The 14,177-nt window shown below is 46.7% G+C and overlaps 1 pseudogene; it reads left to right on the forward strand.

Annotated features, from left to right (window-relative positions):
* The first annotated feature begins 11,687 nt into the window (after positions 1-11,687).
* Positions 11,688-14,091, forward strand: LOC125511193 (L-type lectin-domain containing receptor kinase SIT2 pseudogene; annotated as a pseudogene).
* The last annotated feature ends 86 nt before the right edge of the window (positions 14,092-14,177 follow it).

Here is a 14,177-nt window from a genome sequence, read left to right on the forward strand (position 1 = left end):
TGATCTTCGTGATCGTTCCTTAGCCGTGTGCGGTGCCCCCCTCCACCATATTCCACCTCGGTCATATCGTTGCGGTGATTAGGCGAAGCCCTGCGATGGTAGAACATCAAGATCGTCACCACGCCGTCGTGCTGACGGAACTCCTCCCCGAAGCTTTGCTGGATCGGAGCCCGGGGAACGTCATCGAGCTGAACGTGTGCCAAGAACTCGGAGGTGCCGGAGTAACGGTGCTTGGATCGGTCGGATCGTGAAGACGTACGACTACATCAACCGCGTTGTGCTAACGCTTCCGCAGTCGATCTACAAGGGTACGTAGATCACACTCTCCCCTCTCATTGCTATGCATCACCATGATCTTGCGTGTGCGTAGGAAAATTTTTGAAATTACTACGTTCCCCAACAGTGGTATCAGAGCCTAGGTTTTATGTGTTGATGTTATATGCACGAGTAGAACACAAGTGAGTTGTGGGCGATATAAGTCATACTGCTTACCAGCATGTCATACTTTGGTTCGGCGGTATTGTTGGACAAAGCGTCCCAGACCGACATTACGCGTACGCTTACGCGAGACCGGTTCTCCCGACGTGCTTTGCACAGAGGTGGCTTGCGGGTGACAGTTTCTCCAACTTTAGTTGAACCGAGTGTGGCTACGCCCGGTCCTTGCGAAGGTTAAAATAGCACCAACTTGACAAACTATCGTTGTGGTTTGGATGCGTAGGTAAGATTGGTTCTTGCTTAAGCCCATAGCAGCCACGTAAAACTTGCAACAACAAAGTAGAGGACGTCTAACTTGTTTTTGCAGGGCATGTTGTGATGTGATATGGTCAAGACATGATGCTAAATTTTATTGTATGAGATGATCATGTTTTGTAACTGAGTTATCGGCAACTGGCAGGAGCCATATGGTTGTCGCTTTATTGTATGCAATGCAATCGCCCTGTAATGCTTTACTTTATCACTAAGCGGTAGCGATAGTCGTAGAAGCATAAGATTGGCGAGACGACAACGATGCTACGATGGAGATCAAGGTGTCGCGCCGGTGACGATGGTGATCATGACGGTGCTTCGAAGATGGATATCACAGGCACAAGATGATGATGGCCATATCACATCACTTATATTGATTGCATGTGATGTTTATATTTTATGCATGTTATCTTGCTTTGATTGACGGTAGCATTATAAGATGATCTCTCACTAAATTATCAAGAAGTGTTCTCCCTGAGTATGCACCGTTGCCAAAGTTCGTCGTGCCCAGACACCACGTGATGATCGGGTGTGATAAGCTCTACGTCCATCTACAACGGGTGCAAGCCAGTTTTTGCACACGCAGAATACTCAGGTTAAACTTGACGAGCCTAGCATATGCAGATATGGCCTCGGAACACGGAGACCGAAAGGTCGAGCGTGAATCATATAGTAGATATGATCAACATAATGATGTTCACCATTGAAAACTAATCCATTTCACGTGATGATCGGTTATGGTTTAGTTGATTTGGATCACGTGATCACTTAGAGGATTAGAGGGATGTCTGCCTAAGTGGGAGTTCTTAAGTAATATGATTAATTGAACTTAAATTTATCATGAACTTAGTACCTGATAGTATCTTGCTTATGTATGTTTTATTGTAGATAGATGGCCCGTGCTATTGTTCCGTTGAATTTTAATGCGTTCCTTGAGAAAGCAAAGTTGAAAGATGATGGTAGCAATTACACGGACTGGGTCCGTAACTTGAGGATTATCCTCATTGCTGCACAGAAGAATTACGTCCTGGAAGCACCGCTAGGTGCCAGGCCTGCTGCTGGAGCAACACCAGATGTTATGAACGTCTCGCAGAGCAAAGCTGATGACTAATCGATAGTTCAGTGTGCCATGCTTTACGGCTTAGAATCGGGACTTCAACGACGTTTTGAACGTCATGGAGCATATGAGATGTTCCAGGAGTTGAAGTTAATATTTCAAGCAAATGCCCGGATGAGAGATATAAAGTCTCCAATAAATTCTATAGCTGCAAGATGGAGGAGAATAGTTCTGTCAGTGAGCATATACTCAAAATGTCTGGGTATAATAATCACTTGATTCAAATGGGAGTTAATCTTCCAGATGATTGCGTCATTGACAGAATTCTCCAATCACTGCCACCAAGCTACAAGAGCTTCGTGATGAACTATAATATGCAAGGGATGAATAAGACTATTCCCGAGCTCTTCGCAATGCTGAAAGCTGCAGAGGTAGAAATCAAAAAGGAGCATCAAGTGTTGATGGTCAACAAGACCACTAGTTTCAAGAAAAGGGGCGAAGGGAAGAAGAAGGGGAACTTCAAGAAGAACAGCAAGCAAGTTGCTGCTCAAGAGAAGAAACCCAAGTCTGGACCTAAGCCTGAAACTGAGTGCTTCTACTGCAAGCAGACTGGTCACTGGAAGCGGAACTGCCCCAAGTATTTGGCGGATAAGAAGGATGGCAAGGTGAACAAAGGTATATGTGATATACATGTTATTGATGTGTACCTTACTAGAGCTCGCAGTAGCACCTGGGTATTTGATACTGGTTCTGTTGCTAATATTTGCAACTCGAAGCAGGGACTACGGATTAAGCGAACACTGGCAAAGGACGAGGTGACGATGCGCGTAGGAAATGGTTCCAAAGTTGATGTGATCGCGGTCGGCACGCTACCTCTACATCTACCTTCGGGATTAGCATTAGACCTAAATAATTGTTATTTGGTGCCAGCGTTGAGCATGAACATTATATCTGGATCTTGTTTAATGCGAGACGGTTATTCATTTAAATCAGAGAATAATGGTTGTTCTATTTATATGAGTAATATCTTTTATGGTCATGCACCTTTGAAGAGTGGTCTATTTTTGATGAATCTCGATAGTAGTGACACACATATTCATAATGTTGAAGCCAAAAGATACAGAGTTGATAATGATAGTGCAACTTATTTGTGGCACTGCCGTTTAGGTCATATCGGTATAAAGCGCATGAAGAAACTCCATATTGATGGACTTTTGGAACCACTTGATTATGAATCACTTGGTACTTGCGAACCGTGCCTCATGGGCAAGATGACTAAAACACCGTTCTCCGGAACTATGGAGAGAGCAACAGATTTGTTGGAAATCATACATACAGATGTATGTGGTCCGATGAATATTGAGGCTCGTGGCGGATATCGTTATTTTCTCACCTTCACAGATGACTTAAGCAGATATGGGTATATCTACTTAATGAAACACAAGTCTGAAACATTTGAAAAGTTCAAAGAATTTCAGAGTGAAGTTGAAAATCATCGTAATAAGAAAATAAAGTTTCTACGATCTGATCGTGGAGGAGAATATTTGAGTTATGAGTTTGGTGTACATTTGAAACAATGCGGAATAGTTTCGCAACTCATGCCACCCGGAACACCACAGCGTAATGGTGTGTCCGAACGTCGTAATCGTACTTTACTAGATATGGTGTGATCTATGATGTCCCTTACTGATTTACCGCTATCGTTTTGGGGTTATGCTTTAGAGACGGCCGCATTCACGTTAAATAGGGCACCATCAAAATCAGTTGAGACGACGCCTTATGAACTATGGTTTGGCAAGAAACCAAAGTTGTCGTTTCTTAAAATTTGGGGCTGCGATGCTTATGTGAAAAAGCTTCAACCTGATAAGCTCGAACCCAAATCGGAGAAATGTGTCTTCATAGGATACCCAAAGGAGACTGTTGGGTACACCTTCTATCACAAATCCGAAGGCAAGACATTCGTTGCTAAGAATGGATCCTTTCTAGAGAAGGAGTTTCTTTCGAAAGAAGTGAGTGGGAGGAAAGTGGAACTTGACGAGGTAACTGTACCTGCTCCCTTATTGGAAAGTAGTACATCACAGAAACCTGTTTCTGCGACACCTACACCAATTAGTGAGGAAGCTAATGATGATGATCATGAAACTTCAGAACAAGATACCACTGAACCTCGTAGATCAACCAGAGTGAGATCCGCGCCAGAGTGGTATGGTAATCCTGTTCTGGAAGTCATGCTACTAGATCATGATGAACCTACGAACTATGAAGAAGCGATGGTGAGCCCAGATTCCGCAAAATGTCTTGAAGCCATGAAATCTGAGATGGGATCCATGTATGAGAACAAAGTATGGACTTTGGTTGACTTGCCCGATGATCGGCAAGCAATTGAGAATAAATGGATCTTCAAGAAGAAGACTGACGCTGACGGTAATGTTACTGTCTACAAAGCTTGACTTGTCGCAAAAGGTTTTCGACAAGTTCAAGGGGTTGACTACGATGAGACCTTCTCACCCGTAGCGATGCTTAAGTCTGTCCGAATCATGTTAGCAATTGCCGCATTTTATGATTATGAAATTTGGCAGATGGATGTCAAAACTGCATTCCTGAATGGATTTCTGGAAGAAGAGTTGTATATGATGCAACCGGAAGGTTTTTTTGATCCAAAGGGAGCTAACAAAGTGTGCAAGCTCCAGCGATCCATTTATGGACTGGTGCAAGCCTCTCGGAGTTGGAATAAACGCTTTGATAGTGTGATCAAAGCATTTGGTTTTATACAGACTTTCGGAGAAGCATGTATTTACAAGAAAGTGAGTGGGAGCTCTGTAGCATTTCTGATATTATATGTGGATGACATATTACTGATTGGAAATGAGATAGAATTTCTGGATAGCATAAAGGGATACTTGAATAAGAGTTTTTCAATGAAAGACCTCGGTGAAGCTGCTTACATATTAGGCATAAAGATCTATAGAGATAGATCAAGACGCTTAATTGGACTTTCATAAAGCACATACCTTGACAAGATTTTGAAGAAGTTCAAAATGGATCAAGCAAAGAAAGGGTTCTTGCATGTGTTATAAGGTGTGAAGTTGAGTCAGACTCAATGCCCGACCACTGCGGAAGATAGAGAGAAAATGAAAGATGTTCCCTATGCTTCAGCTATAGGATCTATCATGTATGCAATGCTGTGTACCAGACCTGATGTGTGCCTTGCTATAAGTTTAGCAGGGAGGTACCAAAGTAATCCAGGAGTGGATCACTGGACAGCGGTCAAGAACATCCTGAAGTACCTAAAGAGGACTAAGGATATGTTTCTCGTATATGGAGGTGACAAAGAGCTCATCGTAAACGGTTACGTTGATGCAAGCTTTGACACTGATCCGGACGATTCTAAATCGCAAACCGGATACGTATTTACATTAAATGGTGGAGTTGTCAGTTGGTGCAGTTCTAAACAAAGTGTCATGGCGGGATCTACATGTGAAGCGGAGTACATAGCTGCTTCGGAAGCAGCAAATGAAGGAGTCTGGATGAAGGAGTTCATATCCGATCTAGGTGTCATACCTAGTGCATCGGGTCCAATGAAAATCTTTTGTGACAATACTGGTGCAATTGCCTTGGCAAAGGAATCCAGATTTCACAAGAGAACCAAGCACATCAAGAGACGCTTCAATTCCATCCGGGATCTAGTCCAGGTGGGAGACATAGAGATTTGCAAGATACATACGGATCTGAATGTTGTAGACCCGTTGACTGAGCCTCTTCCATGAGCAAAACATGATCAGCACCAAAGCTCCATGGGTGTTAGGATCATTACTGTGTAATCTAGATTATTGACTCTAGTGCAAGTGGGAGACTGAAGGAAATATGCCCTAGAGGCAATAATAAAGTTATTATTTATTTCCTTATATCATGATAAATGTTTATTATTCATGCTAGAATTGTATTAACCGGAAACATAATACATGTGTGAATACATAGACAAACAGAGTGTCACTAGTATGCCTCTACTTGACTAGCTCGTTAATCAAAGATGGTTATGTTTCCTGACCATGAACAAAAGAGTTGTTATTTGATTAACGGGATCACATCATTAGTTGAATGATCTGATTGACATGACCCATTACATTAGCTTAGCACCCGATCGTTTAGTATGTTGCTATTGCTTTCTTCATGACTTATACATGTTCCTATGACTATGAGATTATGTAACTCCCGTGTGTCGGAGGAACACTTTGTGTGCTACCAAACGTCACAACATAAATGGGTGATTATAAAGGTGCTCTACAGGTGTCTCCAAAGGTACATGTTGGGTTGACGTATTTCGAGATTAGGATTTGTCACTCCGATCGTCGGAGAGGTATCTCTGGGCCCTCTCGGTAATACACATCACTTAAGCCTTGCAAGCATTGCAACTAATGAGTTAAGTTGCGGGATGATGTATTACAGAACGAGTAAAGAGACTTGCCGGTAACGAGATTGAACTAGGTATTGGATACCGACGATCGAATCTCGGGAAAGTAACATACCGATGACAAAGGGAACAACGTATGTTGTTATGCGGTCTGACCGATAAAGATCTTCGTAGAATATGTAGGAGCCAATATGGGCATCCAGGTCCCGCTATTGGTTATTGACCGGAGATGTGTCTCGGTCATGTCTACATTGTTCTCGAACCGTAGGGTCCGCACGCTTAAAGTTACGATGACAGTTTCATTATGAGTTTATGTATTTTGATGTACCAAAGGTTGTTCGGAGTCCCGGACGTGATCACGGACATGACGAGGAGTCTCAAAATGGTCGAGACATAAAGATTGATATATTGGACGACTATATTCAGACACCGGAAGTGTTCCGGGAAAGTTTCGGATAAAACCGGAGCACCGGGGGGTTACCGGAACCCCCCGGGGGGTTAATGGGCCTCATGGGCCTAAAGTGGAGAAGAGGAAGGGGCTGCCAGGGCAGGCCGCGCGCCCCCTCTCCCCCTAGTCCGAATTGGACAAGGAGGGAGGGGCGGCGCCCCCCCTTTCCTTCTCTCCTTCCACCTCTCCTACTTGGACAAGGAAAGGGAGGGGAGTCCTACTCCCGGTAGGAGTAGGACTCCTCCTGTGCGCCTCCTCTAGGGCCGGCCGCACCCCCCCCCTTGGATCCTTTATATATGGGGGCAGGGGGGCACCCCAAGACACACAAGTTGATCTTTGTGATCGTTCCTTAGCCGTGTGCGGTGCCCCCCTCCACCATATTCCACCTCGATCATATCGTTGCGGTGCTTAGGTGAAGCCCTGCGACGGTAGAACATCAAGATCGTCACCACGCCGTCGTGCTGACGGAACTCCTCCCCGAAGCTTTGCTGGATCGGAGCCCGGGGAACGTCATCGAGCTGAACGTGTGCCAAGAACTCGGAGGTGCCGGAGTAACGGTGCTTGGGTCGGTCGGATCGTGAAGACGTACGACTACATCAACCGCGTTGTGCTAACGCTTCCGCAGTCGATCTACAAGGGTACGTAGATCACACTCTCCCCTCTCGTTGCTATGCATCACCATGATCTTGCGTGTGCGTAGGAAATTTTTTGAAATTACTACGTTCCCCAACAGCGTGATGGTATGGGTCAAAACTGAATTGTATGGATGTGCGTGAGAATTCACAGACCTTTAACGTGAGCATGAGAATATGGCCTCTTCTCGCTCCAACGCATGGGAATTGGACTCATCCTCAACATTCTCTCAATAGTTGTCACCGTAATCGTGGGACTCCCGCGTGAACGAGGATACCGAACTCAAGCCAACTGTGTTTTGCTAGTTCCACAGCTTGTGGTGCATTGCAGAGTGCAGACGACACATTTGCCTACACAGGCAAGTTGGAGTTCTTCATTCACAATCTGTCGAACGCAAGACTGGACCCGCCATTTGGAGGCCCTAGTACTAATTGGGTGGACCTAACTATAGTCAAGGAAGTACGTACACTGGTATATATTACATATCACAAAAGTCATTATAAAGGCATAAACATCCCAAATGTAATTTTAATTATAAAATTATGTCATAATACATCATTTATATGTGATTACATGATACAAATGATGATTATAACATGGATGCTCTCCAACACAAAAATAATAATTAATAAATATAGTGTGGTGGGACGTGGGGGGGAGGGGGCCAGTGCCCCCCCCCCCAACCCGCGCAGAGTTATCATGTTCTTACAAGCCTTACTAATGTGTGCCGATGGCTCGACAAAGCCAGCATTGTGGTTGACACCCCTGCATTTGCATCGATTGTCATGGAGGTGGAAGGAGCAAAACTTCTGGTGAGGCTCTTGCCCTTCTGGCTGCTTTTTGGACGTATGGCCAAAAAACCACTTTTGTCATCCTGCCGATAGGCTACTCGAACTTGGATGTCAACTCCATCTTTGAGATGCACTCTTTTTACATACCCAGTTTTGCCATGTCTCGATAGTTCACGTCAGTTTCATGTACAAGTACATTGTTGTGTCGCTGGTCGGGCTTATCAAGAAGAACTCGTGTGGCCTTTCCTCGCTCAACGCAGGGGCATTGGACTCGCTCTCAACATCCTCTTAATGGATGTCGCCGCGCTCATAGAGAAGAAGTGTCACATGAATGAGGATGCCGACTTCAAGTCAATTATGTGCTTTCTAGTTTCATAGCTTGTGTTGCAGGGCATGGGTGACACGTTTGCCGATATTGGCGAGGACTTCTTCATTCACAAAGGTGCCGAGCCCAAGGCCGACCTTGGCATTTCGTAGGTGTAGGCCCTAGTGTGAACTAGGTACATGGAGCTAATTAGAGTCAAAGTCTCAGAGAAGTACTTATACCGGTATATAATGCATATCAAAGTAACTATAAAGACAAATACCAAAAAATGTAATTTATATTATAAATAATGTTTTAATACATCATGGGAAAAAACGTAAATCTTATAGAATCTCTTTTGCATATGATTGTGAAATCCATGATCCTCAATATTTGCTTGTTGTTGTGGGGATTCAGGGATGAACATGCAGTAGAAAAATAATGGTAGCATGCAACACAATATTTTAAGTTCACATCATCCTCACCGGCACTTCAAAAAAAAATCACGACTCTCTCATACTAGTGTTTTGCTTGAACCGGGCGCCATGTTGAGGTCGTCCTGCAGCAGGAATCTGGTCAAAGCAACCGAGCTACCAAAGCAGAGGAACACCTGAAAATCAGTAAAGTAAAGAGTGCCCGTTTGATCAGAGCTGAACATGAAGAGGAGCTAAACATGAAGTGGACCACAAAAGAGAGGTGTACCAGCTCAAACCGAAAGGAAAAAAGAACAAGACTTAAACTCTACCTTGCCACTACCCGAGAAGAAGGAGGTAGCGGCGGCAGCACAGCAGGGAGGGATCGATTCATATCTGTATTGAAGAGATATAAATCCAGGCCCTTGGATAAAGATCTAAAGGTCTAGAAAAATCCTAGCTTCATCCATTTAGAAAACCGTTTTGCTGCTATCTGTCAGTCAAAATGAAGCCATGGACAAAGATCTAACTGGAGCAGGACGCGTTTGGCCCTAGACTTGCTTAACTTGACCTAGACAATAACACATATACTGAAATGACTCCATACATACACTATATACTGTATAATACTGTTACAAGTCAATGAAGTCGTCTAAGTGAAAACGAGACATGCATATACATAGGCGCCACAATTATTGCCGTCAATCAACGTTTAAAATAAGCAGGTGTGTCGTTCCAGTATTTGGCGCTTGTACCTGTTCCCGTCGAGACGATCCATCCGATGTACCTAGCCCGTATTTCGTCCGCGTACTTGTGGTGTATCAGGGCTGATTGCACCTGGCCTGGGAGATCCACGACGATTCCACAATGCTTTTTTTTTTTTGCGGGTAATTCCACAATGCTAACTGCCAGAGAAAAGGACTTTTTTGGCCACACAGTGGTGTGCACTAACCAGTACACTAGTTTGAACATTTCAAAAAAAAGGCAATGCATGGTATACCTCATCGATTTGACCAACAAAATGCCAATTATATATCATAAGAATATACTACTGGTGTATTAGAACTATAATCGAATAAAAAATTCAATGGTATAAATTTATTACTCAAAATTTGGAACGGAGGGAGTAGCATATAACTCAAATTTTGTTGGCCAAATTGATGACAGAAGAGAGATAGTAGTTTGTGTAGGGTGTCCACCACGTATAGTTAATTGCTGATTCTCCGCTCTCTTCCCATGATCTAGAGACTGTAAAAAAATAGTTTGGACGATAAATCGTTAGTAACTAATTTTGATGGAAATATATTCCTCCAGTAAAAATAGTCACACCATAAAAGTGTATCCCCCATCACTTACTACATCGAATAATGTCATGAAATACATGGTTAAGAGAAATACATGATTAAGAGAAATCCTAAAAAGATCTACATTTGCAATAGATTGGGTAGTGCTCCTATATGTAGTATTGAATGTGTAACTTATGAGAATTTAATTTGAGAATGTAATGTTAAAGAATGTCCATATGTTGGTCGTTTGGTGCATAGGTCATTACATAAATTCAGCATGGCCTTTCTTAGTTACAAGGGTTTTCGCTATCTCGAAGAAAAATCCCATTGATTAAAACCTCTTGAATTGATCTCTTGAAATGCTTTTCTTCTCGGTCAAAACAAAATTAGATTCTTCCACAAAAGAAAATAGATTGTTGATTCGTTCGTTGGCAGCGCCTCCAACCTTGATCTCCATCTCCCTCGTCTTTGTCAGCTTGCGGAGCAACCTCACCTTGAATGTTGTCCACTTCCCTTGGCAAATACTTCCGAACTTTTTATGTTTGGAGATGTAATAGCAGCCAGATGACTCGTCATATTTTTATGTTTACTTTTTTTATAGAAAAACATTTTGACATAGTTTCTGAATTTAATGTTCATCCCGGGAGAGAAAGAGAGTGTGCCTCCAAGAGTTCGCTGCTCTTGGAAATACAACCCAATTTGAAAGCGAAAAAGGTGTGTCTGATGGATACTTCTCGGGGATAACACGCGATTTGTGTCTTTGCTTTTATGGGATAGGGCATAGGTCATTTCAAGCAATCTTCTGCCTTTCCCCTGGCTTTCTAATACTTCCCATTTTTATAGATTTGGAATCCGCTTCTAACAGCTCTCTTTGGTCATTATTGTCTTTTAGATCCAACTCTGTGTGAGTGACACCAATTCAAAGCATTATCATAGGAAATTTGAGGATAGTAATACTAACTAATTTTTGTAAGTTGGTTGTTCGACCCACATGATCGACATGCGGCAACTTGTTGGGCGTTGTCTTTCAACATTTTTGAACCTTTTCTTTTTAGGGTTCTTTTTTCATTTTGCATGTTATTTTCTGATAGTGGATGCAAAGTTTAAAATCATGGGAGGAACAATTGGCGGCGGCCTCTCCCAACATCTATAGCGGCCGTCGTAGCGGGTCACATGGTAGAGATGATTTCTAGAGATTTTTACTGATTTTGGAGCTGTTTAGAGGGACTTGTGAAGGATTTCGTGGTGGCAGCCATAGCGTAGCGGCGAGGCTCCCAAGCACTATAGTGCAGCTATTGCGGCTATTTTGCGGGAGATTTAATTTTATGGAGGAACCCAATCCAATTTGAACCGAATGAGAAAAAATACTCTCTCCGTTTAATAATGTAGTGTATATAATTTTTTCGAAAATCCAACATCACAAATTCTGACCAAGTTTGTACAGAAAAATATTTACATCTAGAATGTCAAACATATATCACTTGTTTCATCATAAGATATAGTTTTATATTTATTATATTTGGTATTTTAGATATAAACAATTTTCTATACAAACTTGGCCAAAGTTTGCAAACTTTTTTTTTAATCTATATGGAACGGAGGGAGTATATAGGAGTAACTTTTGTTAGTTACAAGGTATTTTGACACAACCTCTTGGATTGATTTCAACGTTTCTCTACTCTACACTTCATTCATTTAAAAAATTCGATCGTTGGTTCTTTCGTTGCCAAAACACCTCCGGCGGGCCTCCATCTCCATCTTCCCCGTCCTTGTCAGCTCGGCGGAGGCAACCTTGACCTCGCGCTCCCCTCCAATGCCGTCCACTTCCCCGACGACTACTTCCCCACCATACCCCACCGCGACGGAGCGCGCACGCTCAATTGCTCCCATTGCTCGCGCCGGTCGTCGCCGGGATGATTGCGCTGGCCGCGTTAACCTCGCTCCTCCTCCTCCTCCTCCAGGCTCAGGACGCCGCCGGCGCCAACGAGTTTGTGTACGCCGGCTTCGCCGTAGGCAGCGTGGCGACCACCGGAGCGGCCGCCGTGCTCGCCTCCTCCGGCCTCCTGCGGCTCACCAACGACACCAAGGAGGCGTTCGGCCACGGCTTCCACCCGGCGCCCCTCCGCTTCCGTGACGCCGCCACCGGCGCGCCCATCTCCTTCTCCACCACCTTCGTGGTCGCCATCGCGCCGCGGTACCCGGACGCGCACGGCCACGGCATCGCCTTCGCGCTCGCGCCGTCGATTGTTGTCCCTGGCGCCGTCGCCGGCAAGTACCTCGGCCTGTTCAACACGTCGGACAGCCTGGGCAACGGCACGAGCCTGATCGTCGCCGTCGAGCTGGATACTGCCATGGACGCTGAGTTCGACGACGCCGACGAAAACCACGTCGGCATCGACGTCAACGGCCTCCGCTCTGTTAGCTCGACCCCGGCCGGGTACTGGCACGACGACGGATTCGGTGGAACGAAGTTCGACAACATCAGCCTGACTGGCGGTGGCGACGCTCCTCTGCAGGTGTGGATCGAGTACGATGGCGAAAGCTCGCGCCTCGAGGTGACGGTGTCCCCGGCCGGCGCGCCCAGGCCGGCCGTTCCGCTCGTGTCATGCAACGTCAACCTCTCGAGGGCCGTGGCTGATGACACCTATGTCGGCTTCTCGGCGGCCAACGGCGCGGCTGCGAGCTCGCACTACGTCCTCGGCTGGAGCTTTCGCCTGGGTGGCGGCCGCGCGCAGGACCTCGATCTCTCCAAACTCCCGAGGCTCCCGTCGTCAGGATCATCGCCATCATCCAAGAGAACGATGCCGCCACTGCTACTCCCGATGACGCTGCTCGTCCTGGTCGTCGTGATCCTGCTCCTGGCCTCCGCGGCCGTCGCGGCGCTCGTGGTGCGGCGGCGCCGGCAGTTCGCCGAGGAGGAAGAAGACTGGGAGGTAGAATACGGCCCTCACAGGATCAGCTATAAAGACCTGCACGACGCCACGAATGGTTTCCGCGACCTCATCGGCGCCGGAGGCTTCGGCCGCGTGTACCATGGTGTGCTCCCGAGGTCCGGCGCCGAGGTCGCCGTCAAGGTGGTGTCGCACGGGTCGCGCCAGGGGCTGCAGGAGTTCGTGTCGGAGATCGTGAGCATGAGCCGGCTGCGCCACCGCAACCTGGTGCAGCTCCTTCACTACTGCCGGCGGCGCGGGGAGCTGTTGCTCGTCTACGACTACATGCCCAACGGCAGCCTGGACCAACACCTGTTCGGCCATCCATCGTCGGAGCTGAGCTGGGAGCAGCGCGCCAAGATCGTCCGGGGGGTCGCGGCCGGGCTGCTGTACCTGCACGAGGGGTGGGAGCAGGTGGTGGTGCACCGGGACATCAAGTCCGGCAACGTGCTCCTCGACGCCGACATGAACGGCAAGCTCAGCGACTTCGGGCTCGCGCGGCTCTACGACCACGGCGGCGACCCGCAGACGACGCGCGTCGTGGGCACGCTCGGGTACATCGCGCCGGAGATGAGCAAGACCGGCAAGGCCACCACGAGCTCCGACGTCTTCGCCTTCGGAGCCTTCCTGCTCGAGGTGGCGTGCGGCCGGAGGCCCGTGGTATTCAGCAACAACGATTCCGAAGACTCGCCGCCGTCGCCGGGGCTCGTGGAGCTCGTCCTGGGGCACTGGAAGGCCGGGAAGATCACGGAGGCGAGGGACCCGAGGATGGGCAAGTGCGACGAGGACGATCTCGAGCTGGTCCTCAAGCTCGGGCTGCTCTGCTCGCACCCCGACCCGCCGCGCAGGCCGAGCATGAGGCAGGTGGTGCAGATGCTGGAAGGCGCTGCACCGGCGCCGGAGACTTCGCCGGAGGATCTTGGAAACAGCATGACGCTGTTCGAGCACAGCGAGGCGTTCGACGGGTTCGTCGGAGTGTCGTTCCCGTCGACGTCAGGGTTCACCACCGCCACGATGCGGACGTCGGCGTCAAACTCCCCTGACGAGAAACGGCAGCTCCTCTTCAGCTGAAAGTTCTTTCCAATGTGGCAGCTAGTTTGCAACCGGGCTTTCCCATAGATACACACACATACACTGTTAACAGTAACATCAGAATT

This window comes from Triticum urartu, chromosome 5A (assembly GCF_056163025.1).
Source record: "Triticum urartu cultivar PI428250 chromosome 5A, HENAU_Tu73, whole genome shotgun sequence".
Lineage (NCBI taxonomy): Eukaryota > Viridiplantae > Streptophyta > Magnoliopsida > Poales > Poaceae > Triticum > Triticum urartu.